The sequence below is a fragment of the Pyxicephalus adspersus genome, chromosome 3, assembly GCF_032062135.1.
Source record: "Pyxicephalus adspersus chromosome 3, UCB_Pads_2.0, whole genome shotgun sequence".
In the NCBI taxonomy this organism is placed as follows: domain Eukaryota; kingdom Metazoa; phylum Chordata; class Amphibia; order Anura; family Pyxicephalidae; genus Pyxicephalus; species Pyxicephalus adspersus.
The window spans coordinates 93027739-93044961 of NC_092860.1; the positions used below are offsets into that span (position 1 = coordinate 93027739).

At 35.5% G+C, this 17223-nt stretch overlaps 1 long non-coding RNA gene across 1 annotated transcript in view; it reads right to left on the reverse strand.

The window, feature by feature from the left end:
* LOC140327767 (uncharacterized) overlaps positions 1 to 17223 on the reverse strand; it is a 52689-nt gene that overhangs the window by 23028 nt on the left and 12438 nt on the right. The window contains exon 2 of the long non-coding RNA XR_011920111.1: positions 5872 to 5982. This is a non-coding gene — a long non-coding RNA (uncharacterized lncRNA). The remainder of the gene's footprint in view (positions 1 to 5871; positions 5983 to 17223) is intronic.

The window sequence follows — 17223 nt, forward strand, 5'->3', positions numbered from 1 at the left end:
CAACATTTCTCCAACATTGTGGATATCTTCTGCTTTTGCAGGATTCAGGTGTAAATGGATTTTAATCAATAAGGAACCAGACTTTTTACTTCTGTTATTTACAGAATATCACTTTTATAACCTAAAATGCCATAATAATAATAATATTAATAATTATTAACTGCAGAGTAAAAACAACATCATGTTGGAAAAATTGAATTACAATAATCCTCAAATGCCACAGCTAAAGTAGTCAGACAAAACCATAATTCTCTTTGGTTTCCTGACAGGAACTGTGCAATAATTTTAGGTGGAAACATTGAAGATGTTGGTAATTAAGCAATTATAGGCAGGTTGTATTTATATTTCATGAAACTAGAATTATTTTTTTTATATCTTGGGAAATGATGAGCAGTGCCACACCTTACTTTTAAGGATGATGAAAACAAATACAGCTCCCCATGGGGCTACCTATGACCCAATTTGTCATCTTTAGGATTGTGATTATGTGTTATATACTTTTATATAGACTTGTTAACATGACTGTAATGCAGAAACAAAAAGCACTACTGTGCCTTTCTAGTTGGCATCAATTACACTCTTATGCTACAATTTTCTGTTTCAGCTCAGCACTATTTTTTCTTGGCCATTAGCAAAAAAACCAAAAATATTGAAATTAAAATCTTTGCTTTGACAGTCAGACAGTAGTTAGCCAGCTCTTGCCTTCCACAAGCTATTTTTAATCTCAGAAATTGATTTCCCCCTGCAATTGTGGAATCATTTTCAAGTGATAGAATAAGCAATCACTGAATTTTGGGTATTGGTCTGCCTCAGACACTCTTATTCTTTTGTTTTCCTTTTACCTCCTTTTTAGCCTGACTTGTTTTGCTCTTTTTTCCATGTTTCAGGCCAGCTTAATCTAAGCCAGCGAAAATTCACTCCTCATCCAATTTAAAACTATTGTCTCCATTATCTGGAGGCAAGTAAAATAGAAATCCAGTTAAAATTTTTGTTGTAAATAGTAAAGATCATTAACCAGAAAAGTCTTGTTTTCTCCTGTACGTGAACTCTAAAACATGTTTTCATATCATTAGGTAAACAAATGTCTTTTGCTTTTAAGGTGTGGAAAAATAATGAAGAATTGCGTACACCAGTGCCCATAGAACAGTACGGAAAGTACAGATTGCCTTTGAATCATTCAATACTTTCCCCAAGGTAATTACAGCTTGCCTGCAAAAAACATCACAGTATGTCCCAAACATAAGAAATGTGGAACATTTTCTGGGTCATACATATCTTTTTCTCATTTGTCTTTTATTAAGTATGACAGTCTGTGGGAGCAGGATCCCATCATTCTTTCTATATTTGTATTGACAGAGCAGAAACAACAAAAACATGACAATGAAATTTGACCAGACCTTTACTATGGAAAATAGGTAAAAATGTTGTAGAACCATTTGAAGGGGCTCTCTGAGTAATTGCACAAACTCTGAGCTATTTACGAAATGCCTACTTTAGAGCAAGAGTCCCCAAAGCTCTAGTGGGCCGCGGCCATCTGACAGGTGGGCCACGGCTCTGGCCGGTGAACCCCCCAGCAAGGTCAGGAGAAGGACTCCTCTTGGGGCAGCCCACCATCCACAGCCACGGATTATGTCTCCCAGAGACATTGCAGGCTCAGAGACACAACCCAGCTACTCTCCCATCACAAGCTCAGACCTAGAACTAGAAAGTGAACGGGTTCTGGCATCATGATGTCACTCTGGGGGAAGTTTCTTCCCCCTTGAGTGATACACGGCTCCCCGTGCATGCGCGGTCTGGAGTCCATGCATTTAGTGATCCGCAAGCTCCAAAAGGTTGGGGACCACTGCTTTAGAGTATTGATTCAAACACTTTACCCCCCTTTGGAAAACAGGCTGCAGATAGATACAAACGGATTCAACCAGCCTCTAAATGATTTCATTTGTTCTTTTGGAAGCCAAAATACATTAAAAGTAATGAAAAAAAAAGTATCCCATGGGTTCAATTAATTTTTGTTTAATAAATATATATAGTCTGCATAATAGCCTATACAGTAAGTGTGCTAAAGGGGGTTCCTCCCTATTCATCTTTGACTTTTTGGAAGTTTAGGCAGACAGGTGGCTTTTAGTTATGTAAAGTTATAGTTGATTTTGTTTTTATAGTTTTGTCATCCTATACTGTATATAAGTATTTTACATATTTTTACAATGTTCTAAGACAGGTTAGGACCAATAAAACAAGTAAATTTTTGGTGTAGATAAGTTATCCTAGAAAAGGGGAGACAAAGGTTGTACAGCTCAAGGCTTCAGAGACAGAAATCCAGCCTTGCTTATGTTATCTGGGATGGTACATGTGCAAGCGAGAGAGATGCAGAATTGTCTCTTAGCTGACCCTATACCTTCTCTTCACAGCTCAGCTGTTGATCATTTTAAGAATTTGTTTGGTGGCATTCTCTGCCTTTTTTATACCAAGACATTAAAGAGAAGTAACTTGGACCCCATAGTAAAGAGTTATCCTAGCAAAAGGGAAACAGAAAGTAAAAATGTATGCTTGGGCACATAGTGAAGATGAAGCCTACAGGAGGAAATAATGTCATTGGGGTATGGTATTTTTAATTGAGGAACCTACATCTGCAGCTTTCCAAGTTCTCAGGAAAACTGATTAAATCTAAATCAGAAATGAAGAAATAAAATTTGAGCACAAACAGAGAATGTTATTATTGTGCATTACATGTCATGAGAATGTACACTTTGGGAATGGCTCCTTTTGCTTTCTGATAATCCTAAACAGCGCAGACCCTGGCAACATTGGATTAATTTGCACATTATCAACTTTTCTGGCTTTAGGAACTAGAACATTTTCCCAAAAAGTTCTTGATAAAATGCAGATCTCTTGCAGAGCAAACATAAATTGTACATGTTCCCCAATGACTCATCCTACTGTATGAACTTTATTTTAATGCATATTTCCATTTGTTAAGATGAAAAGGAGATGAAATATTTATTGGTTCCCCAAGGTACAATGAAAAATGCAAACATTAATAACGTTTGTTATTTTTTATGCAGAATACAGTAGATATTTTTTTCTACTGGATTGCCTCAAGATTATTACAGATACAGCTCCATCTGTCTGCTTGAATGAGACAGGTGTATGAATCTCCCAAATTCCAGTATGGCAGCTGCTAGAATCAGTTACTGACATGATCCATATGTGTGCACAGGACTTGCACAATAGATCTGGATTGTGCTAAAAATCAGATTGTCTATTTTAGTGCTTTCTTTAGCAAATAAAAGTGGCCTCTAGAGGATTTAGAGACACCTCTTACCTGAGAAAAGCAATTGAATATAACAATTGTAGCACTGGGATAAACTAAAATAATACAACCATGACTGGTCCATGATTTACCAGATCTGAAAAAAACATTTGGTTTTGCATCAGTTATAGAGACAGTGAATATATGTATGTAACTCTGTTACAGTGTATTATATAGATAACTCTAATAACTGTAGGTACTTTATTACTATAATTACCCTTTAAATAATTGTGTAGCACAAAACAATTCCCAAAATCATATACATACCTATCTGCGGTTTGATATTCTTAATATATGGCCTGCTGGAAGTAACACAGCTGCTGTCTTCCGACTGGGCATTTCTTTATCTGCGCATGTGGAAGAGTTTCCATTCACCATTTGGATGCATTTGTTATTATTATTATTATTAATAATATTAACAATAATAATAATAATAATAATAATAATAAATAGTATTTATATAGTCCTAACATTTTATGCAGCATTGTACATTAACTAGGTGTTGCAAATGACAGACAGATACAGAAGAGCTTACAATCTAGCATATAAAATAACTTTTTTTGGCAGGGGTGGCTGTGCGTCTTTCAGCATTTTGTACATTGAATATCTCAAAGGAGCAGAGACTGAACATTATAAGACCTAACAATAAAATATTTATTATAATATATTGCAATGTATGTATATTTTGTTATTCTGCATGTTAATTTTCTACCCATTTCAACCAGATGGAGAGAAGAGTAAGCCTGTCACAAATTGTGACAGTTGCAATTCAGCATACCGGTATGAGAAATAAATGGATAGAAAACACATCAATAGATGGTAACTTTAATGAAATAATTAATCAGTAGGAGTGAGTGCAAGGGTATTTATTTCCCTAAATGTTGGTGAAAACTGGTGAGATTTTGGTAAAATATTGCAGTATAATATATTGGAGTTAATAAAAAAAAAAGAAAATAAAGGTGGTTTGGTAAAAAAGGGGAAATAAAGGTAAATAAGGTACATGCAAAATAAAAACTGTAGCACACAAACTACAAAGCTCACTAAATAAAATGAATAAAATTACTCTAAATAAACCTCCCACTTAAAAAAGAAGTTCCTTAAATATTATTTTGTAATAATATAATCAGATCAACATGAAATGAAAAATGAAAAAGTTTGCTTTTTAAATACATTACGTGCATTAAACGATAGTGATCAGTTTTCTTACAACAGCAATGTATTCCTGCCACAACAAGTGGAAAAATATAATATATATTATAAAGTAACCAAAATCTGAAAGTGAAATTAGCTTAGGAATTTATATGTAAAATAGGTTTAAAAGTGTGGCATTTAAAAAAAATGATGCTTGGGCAATACAGAAAGCTCTGTAAGGCTTCCTTTGGTCAATATTATAGGGTCCCTGCCACTGCAGTAAAAATCCTGGGCTAATTAAGATAGCAAGATGTCTGTTTGAGTGTTTGCACATCTCCTATGCTGTGCTAGTTCATTTTGCAGTATCTGAACACCATTCATGAGGATGGAATTAAAGGAGTATAGATTGAGCTCTGTATAATCCTACCCTGATTAGCAAGCTTCTCATCAGCTCCTATTCAGGATGCAAGTCTTTCTGAGAAATGATAAAACCCTTCACTAACACTGTATGGAGTTCCAAATTCAGCGTTACCTTCTGCATCCAATCAGAGCCAAACACTCAGGTCACCTGGTTAAGCTGCCTAATCCTAAATCGGCTTTTAGATTGTCACTTAACAACTGTGAGACACTCCAAGGGGATAGCTTCAAATCCTATGGTAAATGAGGCCTAGACGTAGTGAAAAATGAACAAACAAAAACCTTTAAAACCAGGCATCAAAATCTTTGTCCAAAGTCGTATTTAAACACAGTTTTAACAGGGATAAAAACACGGAGATGTTTTCAAGAAAGAAAGGCTGTTTGTGAATCTGTATGCACTGACCAATCTTTGTCTCTGAGCGGGTATAGAAAGTATAGTATAACCTTTTTATGACATTCCATTAATCACCTATAACAGAGGGTTAGGGGGTTAAAGATTGTACGATGTGCCATTTCCCTTTGGTTCATTGCGCTGGATAAAATCTGATTTTTTTAAACATCTGCAGTAGTTTTACTAATGTATTTGCTACTGACATACCCTTATTATTGTGCAGGTTTTTGTAGTGTATACAGTAAAATCATGGACATATTTTTTAGGTGCATATATTATTATAATTAGGGGTAGCAAATGACAGACAGATACAGACTGTGACACAGGGGGAGGAGATGACTCTGCCCAGAAGAACTGACAATCTAAGAGGAGGGGGAAGTAGCACACATCTATATATGTTAAGTAAAGTGTAACACTTGCAGATACTGACCACCAAGAATCACAGTATTCCCACAGTATATTCAAACAAACTATGACTTGAAAGCATCCCTGTCACACTATTATGTATCATAGGCACAAAAATCATATAAATGAAAAAAAGAAGCAACTACTGCTGTTCACTTTATAGCAGGCAAATCCATTAGAAACATAGTCCAGTTTTTGTTCGATCTTCTATACCTACCTGAGCGCAAATAAACATTCTCCTTTATGGCGTGCTCACATACATTGGATTTTTGGAATTTGGGGTTTGGAACTGGACCTTATGGACAGCAGCAACACAGTCTTCTGGCACCTATAGTGAAAACAATGGCAAATGTTAAACCAGTATGATTTACATATATACAGTATAGCACACTAAAATATCTTATTCCATTTGGGGTCTTAGGTGGCTCAATGATGCAAAAATGTAAGTTCACATATGAACAGTAAAGAAAAAGTTTACAAGGCTAAGTAAGTAAGAGGAGGAAGGAATTCATCTAAAAAAAGGCCTTAAAGGGAGTTATTTTGCACATAAGCAATAGTTCAGAAATGAAGTCTGTAACCTAATTGCAACTTTTTTTTAATACTGGAGCTGTTGTATGCCAGTCCAAGGTTCAGAGTGGGAGTCCTCTCTCCTAATATAATCTGGCTGACAGCCAGCCACTCCTAAAGGAGGATTTGGCTGTGAAACTGACTACCCAACAATCTCAGCTGTCAGCTCTCCTCATATATATAGCAGGACCAGCCTCACAGAGATCACAGCACTCCCCCTGACAATGCTGTTATCCGATTCTTTGCTAGAAAGCCAAGCACCAGTCTTTCAGGTGTTACGCAGTGACTGCATCTACTTCCTGCACTGAGGAGCTGGCACAGAACTTGCCTACAAATGTATATTGTAAATCTTTGAATTTCCTAGGTGTGTTTGAGTCTTTCCTAGGTGTGTTTTGTGTCTTACAGGTCAACCTCTGTAACAGCATCACAAGCCTTGACTTGCTAAAAAAAAAACAAAAAAAACATTTTTGCAGTCTGATCCCAGAATAATGCTGAATTTACAATGGCAGTGAGGTTGCGGTGTGTTTACCACTTTCTAATGCCAGGAACCCCCGCCTCTTCGGGATACGCTACCCCCTGTGGTGGAAGTGAACGGTAATAGTACAGTAATAGTACCATCCACTGCCACCAGTTGTCACATGTCCAGACACTGGTTCCTTAAGAACTAGTGCTGCCATACAAGTACTCACGCAGGGAGCCACACAATCGCAGGAAGTGTGTAGGCAGGTGTGTGTTCAGACTGGTAGACTCAAGCTTATATTGGTGACATAGAAACCGAGGTGTTTAAGGTACGATCCAAATGGTGAGAGGGAGAAGGGCAGCATTACTGCTTCATCAGACCTTTGGATGGTTTGAGTCTACCAGCTCTCTTCATACCATATTCCTTTTGCAAACGGGACTATATACCAGAAGTATCATTATATACTACACTGCGTTTCAGTATATCATACTACTAAAAAAGTGTATACATCTGGTGGATACCCCTGAGGAAGCCTATGAACAGAAACGAGTCGGGTAACGAGACGTTTCTTCGGACTATATACACTACATTCTAATACTAATACCTTGTATAGGTGATTCATGTCTAGTCCAGCAGTATCCATCCCATGAATTCACAATGGGAGATGGATGCACAAATATGTGTAAACGTATAACTTCACCTGCTTAAGAGCCTTGCGAAATATAATACTTCACAAGCAGCCTTGAAAACCCTCTGTTTTCTTCCTTTTGAACTGTTTATATACATTAGACCTTAGAGGGGTGGCTCAATACTTAACATTACTGAGTAAGCGGAAAGGTACATTTCTCTATAGTTCACCATCTATACCCAGGCAAAAGCTGAAGCTTAAGAACATCATGTTAGATCTTATCTGTCTGATATTTAAATGTACAGACTAAAATACTAAAAGGTCTACCTAAAAATAAAAAACTATACGTTACACATGTAGCATCTTATTCTTATTGATCTTAATGACTGGCTTATATGTCTTTGCCTTTTATATTTGTTTTGCTACATCTGTGTGTCTCAAGTATATTTCATTTCTTCCATTGTGAAAGAGAACCCCAATCTTGCAACATCTGATGCTAAACCTGTCAAGCTTGTAATGACACATGGATTGTGTTTTATGGAATCAGACAAATCTATGATGCAAAAAAACTTTGCTGTTGTAAAAGGACCCTGATGAATTTATGCAGCTTACTGTGTATTAGCTGCTAAAGACATATGAGCTACAAGGAAAAGATAGAAGTTAATAAATAACTGAAACATTTCTTGGTCTCTAAAATAAAGCAAGCAGATGATTTTCAGCAGACAACACAAATCTTGGAGGAAAAATAAAAATGCAGTATTTTCAGATTGCTATGTGTTAGTTTATTATATGATCAAGCAAATGCTTGGAAAAATAAATAATACTCACAAATGTTGCATGAGATTGTATTTTTTGTCTTTTGGGAAGTTATAACAGTTTGGTGGGATTAAATGGCATTCTGTGCTGTGAAGGACCTGATGTAAGCTCCTGTACCAAAGACTTAAAGTCTTAAGTTTGCTATAGTTGTCCATCACTCATTAGGTGGATGTCGGAACATAAAATGTTAGTTGCTGATCTGACCAATTCATTTCTTAGAGAAAAATGACAAGCTATAGATGTTTTTTTCTTCACGGTTTAACTTTATCAGCTGAAAAAGAACACTTTAGGATGGATATTCCCAATGTTGTAACTGAAAATATATATTCACTGACTTGAGGATTCAATTCGAGGATTCAATTCGATTCATTTTACGAAACAAAAACATTCATCAGCTACAAAAACTTTTTTGTGATTCTAACACAAGTCAATGCAATATCACTTTTATGACATTATTTGTAATAAATAAAAGATATTTGAGCCTGCAGACAGCACACCATTGGTGGGTCTACATCAAAAGCAGACCATACAGTGAATTTTTTATCCCCCCTCAATACAGTTACATCAGACTTTCTCTAACCTTATAATACAGGGGAGCCTTTGAAATAACTTTCAGGTCTCCAGGAAACCCCTTCTATAAATTATATATCCTTTATAACTCACAGTATATTAGTGTTGTGTTTAGTAGGAAGAATGCCTCTTACTTCCTGACCTCTGGGAACAATGTCATCCTTAAAGATAACCAGAAAGATCATTGGTGTCACCTAAACTATCCTGAGAAGCACAAATTGCTCACTGCTCAAGGAAACCCTAACAAGCTCTGTAGGAACCATCGGATTCCATGGAACCCTAGTTGAGAAACCTTGATCTACATGCTTTCTGCACATCATGCACACTCAGCATGTGCAATAGGACAAGTGCTGGTGGTACTGCCTGCTGCCACCCCTCCATTTGTATATTAAATGTGTACAATCTCTATTCTGTTTTAATTGGATCATCAGAAGACTTACCAGCCAAAGCAATTCATAAGTTAGTGGTGATGTTTAAGTTGTAATATGGTTAAAAGACTGTTGTCCAGAGCTAACAGAGGACCTATATTGTATTTTGCAAGAGCCACAAAAAGAAGCCTTGCTAATTACCCATTCAATATGATGTATAATAGTTGGTTAGATTTTGTAAATTCTTGCCGTTATACTCGGTGGTGGGTGCTTTTTTCAGTGAATGATTGGACTCAGGAACATCTGGATTGGACTATTGAGTCCTAAATGCTTGATAGTTTCACATGTGACATCTATGATGGGGGGCTACAGAATAGCCTTTTTTTTGGAAAAAGTTTATGGTATGAGTATTCTGCACTGGGCCTTGGTGTCTCCATGGTGGGATCACTCTTACTCGTTAAAGTGTATCCAAATCCAAAACTTGGTGTCCATTGCTAAGGATTTTGTACCATACGCTTGAAGAGCCTGCCCTGTATAGGCTTAGTATTTTTCCTTCAAACAGTGGTAGCTCTTTTTCTACAGATTTATATATTGTAGAATGGCTTACGGAATATCAGTAAAGGAAAAACTAAAATAAATAAATATGAGTTTCTGGTTTAAACTACTTGAGCATATAATAAAAGTCACTGTTAGTATAATTTATAAACATTCAGGTTACCAAAGGGCCATGGAATTAGATCAGGGGAACATCTGCTGAAAAAAAGGAATTTTGCAATCATTTTTTTCTTGGTCTGATCATCAGGCCTAAGGGGTTTCATCCAAAATAAGCAGAGCTACAAGTAAAATGTAGACTGTTCGTGACAAGCAATGTTAACCTTTTCATTTACTTAAACACAATAGGGTAAGTCCCCTTTTTAAAGTTATTTTTTACGACATTTTTGTAGAATTCTCATTATGTGTTTATATGTTACAATGCTGCATGGTTCACTAAATACCAGATTGGTCAGGTTTACTAAAGCATGTGCACATATCCCATCAATCATGTATTGACAATGCAAATTGTATTAACACAACATTGCCCCCTCCCACTATATATATATATATATATATATATATATATATATATATATATATATATATATATTTATCCAATGCACAAATCTATCATTTAGCTATCATTCTCATTGTGCACATTATACATGATGATGTTTACATGAATTCCCAAAGCAACTACATAATGTAATAATGTGCCTAAAAATGAAACATGTACCATATATTTTTGTACTTTTTAATTCAATGCACAATAATTTGCAACATAAAAATGTAAATGGATCCTAGGAGTATGTACAAATTTCATATCACTAAAAAATAAATATTTTTCAATGTGGATGGCTAGCAAACTGTGCCTTCATATATCTTCGAGCAGAATTTTAAGAACTAGCTAAAGTATTATGCTGGTGCTTACAATAATCCTATATGTGCAAACTTTACTTCCCTGTGACAGCTTAACATAAAGGGCCTTTCCATGAATTAGTTTAACATTTTTGCTGTACACATTGTTGTACACATCTTAAAAGACATAAATGTTTCCAGTGGGTGGCAAACTAGGACTGCATTGTACTTATTAAAAAGCATCATTGCACTTACACTCAGCTGGATGAGCTCAAGAGATCACAATCTGTACATCCACTGCTATGGATGACTTGTTTTTGAAGTTGCAGGCTCTATAGCGGTCATCCTTCTAGTTGCGTGCTAGACAGCCAGTGACCTGGAGCAAACATTTGCCATCAATTGTCTTTACAGATATAATAAATACTGAATATGATTGTTCCAGGTCACTGCTTTGTCGAAAAGGTAAAAAATAACTTTTCTTGTTTCCAGGAGGTACAATACACAAAGCTGTGCATAAAACTAAATCAGGTAAAATTTTATGTGAAATTTCTTCTGAAAATAAAATAATTCAATTGAAAAAAGCAAATTATAATCTACAATGGAAAAAAAGACATTCCCTTATATGTGATTTGTCTCTCATAACTATGTACTATGTTCTGTCATTATTGTTTTAAATAGTTTCTAGTGATGTTCTCATATCTGAATGCCTGTTTGTGTTTCATAATCCCAGGTCTTTCAGGGCATTAAAATACAATTTACCATTGGCAAATGGCAAGTAACAGAGATCCATTTATTGCCTAATACAAGATTTAGGTTTATGTGTTTTTACAATACTTTCAATGTTCAGATTACACAAGTTCTACTATACATTTATAGAGCCTGGAGAAGAGAACAATCCAGAACAAACATGACCTCTGTACATTTGGACATCTCATGCTTTTACACAATTAGGATATCCTGTAGCAAAAGAGTTTGTCTATCTGCTATAAGTAGTTTCTTTAGCAAAGCTGTAAATGCATCAATGCATTAAAGATGTCAGAGGGCTTTCTTTATAAATCCCTGACAAACTGTTATGTCTTCTTTAGGTAAAACACAACTGATCATTGTAACTACTACATTTATTGAGCACACATTGTAAATTATCTTAAGGGTGTTGCACTTTGCTTGAGCCAGACACAGTCTAGACTATGATGATATAATGTTTGAATAATTAAATCATTAAATATTATATGAAACATTGTATGATTGAAGATTATACATTTATTTTTACAGGTCTATGAACCTAAAAAAAAGCACACATATGTATAATTTTAAAGAATGATTCCAGTAGCAAAGTTTTTAATCATTATTTTAACAAAGCCATTAATATTGAATATATCACACAAACCTTTCACGTATTAGATATAATGGGAAATAGCTTTAATGTCTATAACTTTTTTTGACCCGAGCAAGGAGATTTTCCCTCCTTTCCTATCATATCATTGATTAAGAAAAAAGAGAATCCAACAGGGACATAGAGAGCAACAACCGAACTTTCTTGTTTAACAAGCAGGGATATTGCTGTGAACATACTGAATTTCCATGACTATTAGAAAAGAAAAGAGCAAATCTCATACCACTTTTGGGTAAAGTTTGGTGCTGCTGCAATAGATCATTCAAGTTTGAGATAGCAAGCTGGACACCCCAGTGCTGCTCTTGAATCAAACAATAGGTAAAAAAGTTTAACTCAATTTGATTTTCTTCAATAATCATTGAGGCCAATCAAGAGACCATTCAGTAGTACCCATAAAAAGTACATAGTAATTGTAATTTAGAGCCCAGAAATATTTGTTCTTGAGGATCTGTTGTGGCTGATAGAAGGGGTTCCCATTGTCCTAGATTTACATTTTTATATCATGAATTATTATGAGAATTATGGCATATGCCCAAAAATATTAAAATGGTACTTTAAACTTTAGTTTTGAGTAGTGTGGGAGGGGTGTCAATAAGAAGCCATTGTCACCTGTCCCTTGTAAAATCTCTAAAGGAATATATGTTCTAGTTTTCACAGAGTAGACACAGTCAACAATGAAAACACAAGGATCTAAGCCCTCTTTACAATAAAAATAATTGCAAGAAAATACATTTTCAGGAATTCTACTTTCAGCTTAAATTCAGATGGACATTGGGAACTGATTCTTCTGGATGTCTTGCAGTGGTTGGCACCTTGCTGGTTCCTTAGCCATCCATACTGCTGCACTGATTCTTTATAAACTAGTGTCTAAACATTTTACAGCAACCTGCAGGGGTTGGTAGTAAATGGTCATTCCTTTAGACAACAGTGTACCCAACATCAAACTTCATCAGTGTACAATTAATAGATTTAATTTACTTAAAGCATTTAAAGCCAACCAAAAAAGTAATTGCTATATTTGATCATTTAACACCAGCTGTATACAGATGTTAGCAGAAAACAGCATGGATCTGCTTGTTTGGTTCGTCTTTGAAAGTAACCACATCAATTCTTGAATAAACCAAATTAAACACAAACTAGAATATTATACAATATATATTTTAGAACTAATTCAGACTGGAATTTCCATGTTTGTTTATGGCATCTATTTATTACACCATATTATCATCCTATAAAATGGTTGCACATTATATAGTGTGGTACCTTTCTATCTTTCACACTGCTTTTAGATTTAGTGCTACCTATTCTTCCCTATTTAATGTACAGCACTGCGTAATATGTTGGCGCTATATAAATCTTGTTTATTAATAATAATAATAATAATAATAATAATAATAATAGTATTATCAGTCTTATTAGCTTTTTTTTTTTTAATTTTCAGCATCCCACTATGAATTCTCTCTAGATGGCAGCATTTACCTGCTGAGTTTTATATTTCCTAACTTACAGCACTTTTTTCCAAGTGATAGGTAAAACATCATATAAATAATATATATACACTGTGCCATTAAAACATTAAATAGTTTTCTTTCTGTAGTTCATTTGTTTTATTTTTTTTTTTCACGCAGGAGATCAGATGGTTGAAAGCAGCTACACTAATTATTGGAACTGCACTCAACTTTATATCAGTTTAATGCGGCCCAGGCGTTGGCAAGCAGCATGTTTCTAATATCATCACAACAGCAATACCTGGAATTAGTAAGAGTCAAAAATAGAAGAGGTGCTTTACTAAAGGAATACATTTTATCTTTGGCCAGTTAGGCTGGGTGGTCACCTCAAACACCTAAAGAAGTGCTTAGGATTTTAAGACAATCAAAACTTAACACCCATGTATATCTGAGAATGGAGAGTGATTTGCTGGGACACTTGACTTAGTAAATAATCTGCTATGGGCATACAGTTTATCATGCTCACATATGTAGACAAAGGTTTTGTCCTATAGGCAGTCTTTACATTAGCTGTGCTGTATATCTATTGCCAAGAATAAGCAAAGTTTAATTCTGTTTTTTTCTCCATCCGGGTCAAAATGGGGTGATTTCCATTCACACCACGTAAAGTCTCAACAGAGAAAGGGGAAATCACTGCAATGGGAGGGAAATCCCTTCTTAGATAGTTGTCCCTATCTTGGTATCACCTTGGGAACATTTCCCATATTTTCCAATTTTCCCCCACTTTTAGTCAAAACGACAGCAGTAAAAAGGACAAAAAACAGTGCAGGCATTTAAAGGCTCTTTTCTGACCCCAAAAATGCAATAGGTTTCCCCTTATATTGAAACCATCCCCTTAAAAGGCTGGGCTTAATCTGGCTTGTTGAAGAAGGAAGATGTCTTAAATGCGGCCCTGAGATATTCACCTGCTCAACCCAGGAAATAAGTACAAGGGTACTACCCCTTACCTATTCCCAGAAAGGGTAAAAAACCTATATAAATACAACACCACACAAAAATATCTATTGCTCTTTTTTTTAACTAATTAACTAGTTACCTTTGCACAACCCAGCAATGTTTAATTAGAATACAATGATGATGGAGCCAGTGCTGCATCTTCAAATCCAATGTCAACATCTCTGCACTAATGATAGGAGCTTTATCCATATGGGCAGAGCTCCTGTCATTGCTAGTTTAACATTGCTAGATCCTGCAAAGGTAAGTATTAGTTAAAAAAAGTTTTACATGATGTAGTGTCCTTATTTTAGATACTAAATAACCCTTACTTGGAAGGAATAAGGAGTACTATGTACTCCTGTACTTATTATTATTATTATTAATAAACAGGATTTATATAGCGCCAACATATTACGCAGCGCTGTACATTAAATAGGGATTGCAAATGACAGACTAATACAGCAATGCCGATTTACCCTGCACTTGCCAAGACTGAACCCCAGGACACCTACATGAGAGGTATGTCATCCAGGCCCAGCTAATCAAAATGGCCAAAGAAGATTTTTCAGTTGGTTGCAGCTCTACAAGTAAACAAAGATTCTAGGAATGCAAAGGGACAACAATATTCTATTGCAGGGAACTTCATGACATTTTTTAGAAAGGTGACAAAGCAGATTTAAAGCTAATTAAAGGATAATCTCCAAAATAATCCCGCCCTTCCCCTCATCCCCAATTAATTTTACTCCGCCTTTTTCTAGCTAATTGCCCAATTACAGTCATGTGAAAAGAAAGCATGCCTCACAGAAATTGTTAAATTTTTAAAAGCCTATTATATCTAGCGAACATTAGGTCATTATTAAAACAGTATCTACAGAAAAAAGTAATATGTTTGAACACATGACACATACATTTTTTTTGATCAAATTACCAAAAAGGCACATTTACTATATTGAAACAAATATATCCCTTTACATTTGCTACTACTTCAAAATTCATTAAATTCGAGTAAGGTATTTTACATTTTGGGCCTGATTTATTATGGAGAATATTGACTATCATGGAAGAACCTGTCTGATCCAGCAAACCTGAAATGAATCTCTTAAAATCATTTGCTGTTAGTTGACAAATGTTTTCAATTCTGGACCAGATCCATTCTAGATCCAGTTTTGCTGGATTACCCTGGTTCTCCCATAAAAGTCTATCCTCTCCATTCTTGCAGAGCTTTGATAAATCAGGCCCTATGTGTCGATGATAAAAATTTCCTTATAGAGTATACTGGTGGAACCTCTCGGATATCTAGGGTATGGTTTTCTCTTCAATATGTGATATGATGTGTGTGGTGTCATTTTGCCAAGATCAAAACAGCTCTTTAAAGCCCTCAGATGGAAAGTTGTGGAGGCAACAGAGGGTTTTTAAGACAATGTTACAGAGTAAAATGTTACTAAGTCAATGTTAGAAACTGGTGAAAATGTATCCAAAATGCTCATTAGAAGTATTTTCTCCTATAGGGGTATGGAGTAATCCTTCTTTTTCCACAGTATACCACAAACTTAAAAGATTTACTTATTACCCTAAATCAGGGTAAAGAGACTAAGTAGAGTCTTTGTTCTTTGTTTTTTTTTTGGTCTACAATATGCTGTAGTGCTGTCATATGAACGACCATATTGAAGCCACTTGTCTATATCAACAACAAAAAATTGCAGAAAAATCACATCATTAATCCAGTGGGAAAAAATTGACACCACTATTGGTATCTGACAAATAATAGTGGCCCAAATTTTTTGTCAGGCAAGAAAAAAACCCTACTGTTTTAGTCAGAAAAAAGTAGTGCCCAATAATTGGTATTAGTGGGAGACCTTTTGCCCCATCAGTGTGTGTCACTGCAAGTAATTGTTTCAAACTTTTACTGTCATTGGCAGAAATAGTGCCCCAGAGGGCAGTTATAATAATGCAAAGGGCTAAATCTGGCCTGGGGGCTGCAGTTTGGAAATCACTGTTATAGAGTGTCATTGGATTAATGGATCTCTATCTGCTTGGAATGCTTAGGAGCTTTCAGCTAAAAACATTCCTAAAATCTGAAACCATGTAAATTCTTATGGGAAGATTTTTGTTGAAATGAATGGTCTAGTGACAGGGTCTCTTCAACTCACATAAAAAGTAAACTACCTTTGCCTCATTGCCTTATAAAGTAAGGAGATCCAAGGAGATTAAAGAATCCTCTTTAAACATCATACTAATATTCAACTTATATTTAACCCAAACTTGAATTCAGGAATGTTAAAAATTTGAGAGCACGGTGTGTTTTTAGAGGCTAAAATTAGCCAAAGTAAAATTTAACTTTATCTGTCAGAGCTACATCTAAGTGAACAACTTCCATATGCTGTTTGTCAGGATGATGAGTGTTTTAAGGGGAGCTATGACCCAAAGAACAAAAAGCAAAAATGACTAATGGCAATGGAAACCAAAACCATGCTCACTATTGTCAGTAGAAAAGCTGCACTTATGTAGAATGTAAATTCACACTTTTCTGTGGAGAACACACGTACACTCCTGTAAAGAGAAATATGTTCCCCATTTATGTGCTTGCAACCTGTAAATTTAATGATAAACTCCTGTTTTACAACACCCCCTTCCTGACACCCCCTACCACTTTAAAATATAAATGTATACATACATAACTTTTTTTACAAGAGTTTTCTGGCCATTACTACCATGCCATAGGTTATTTTTTTTCTCCTCCAGCAGCTGGTATATATTTTACACCAGAGGGTGTGTCCATGACAGCCAGTCAATAACCCCCTATGATACCCCCACAATAACCTTGGGGCCTGAAGATCCTTAAAATTGGGAAGAGATTTTATTTTTTGCAAGGTACCCTCCAATGCTGATAACCATATGACCTGATATGGTACAGGAATGGGATGAACATTT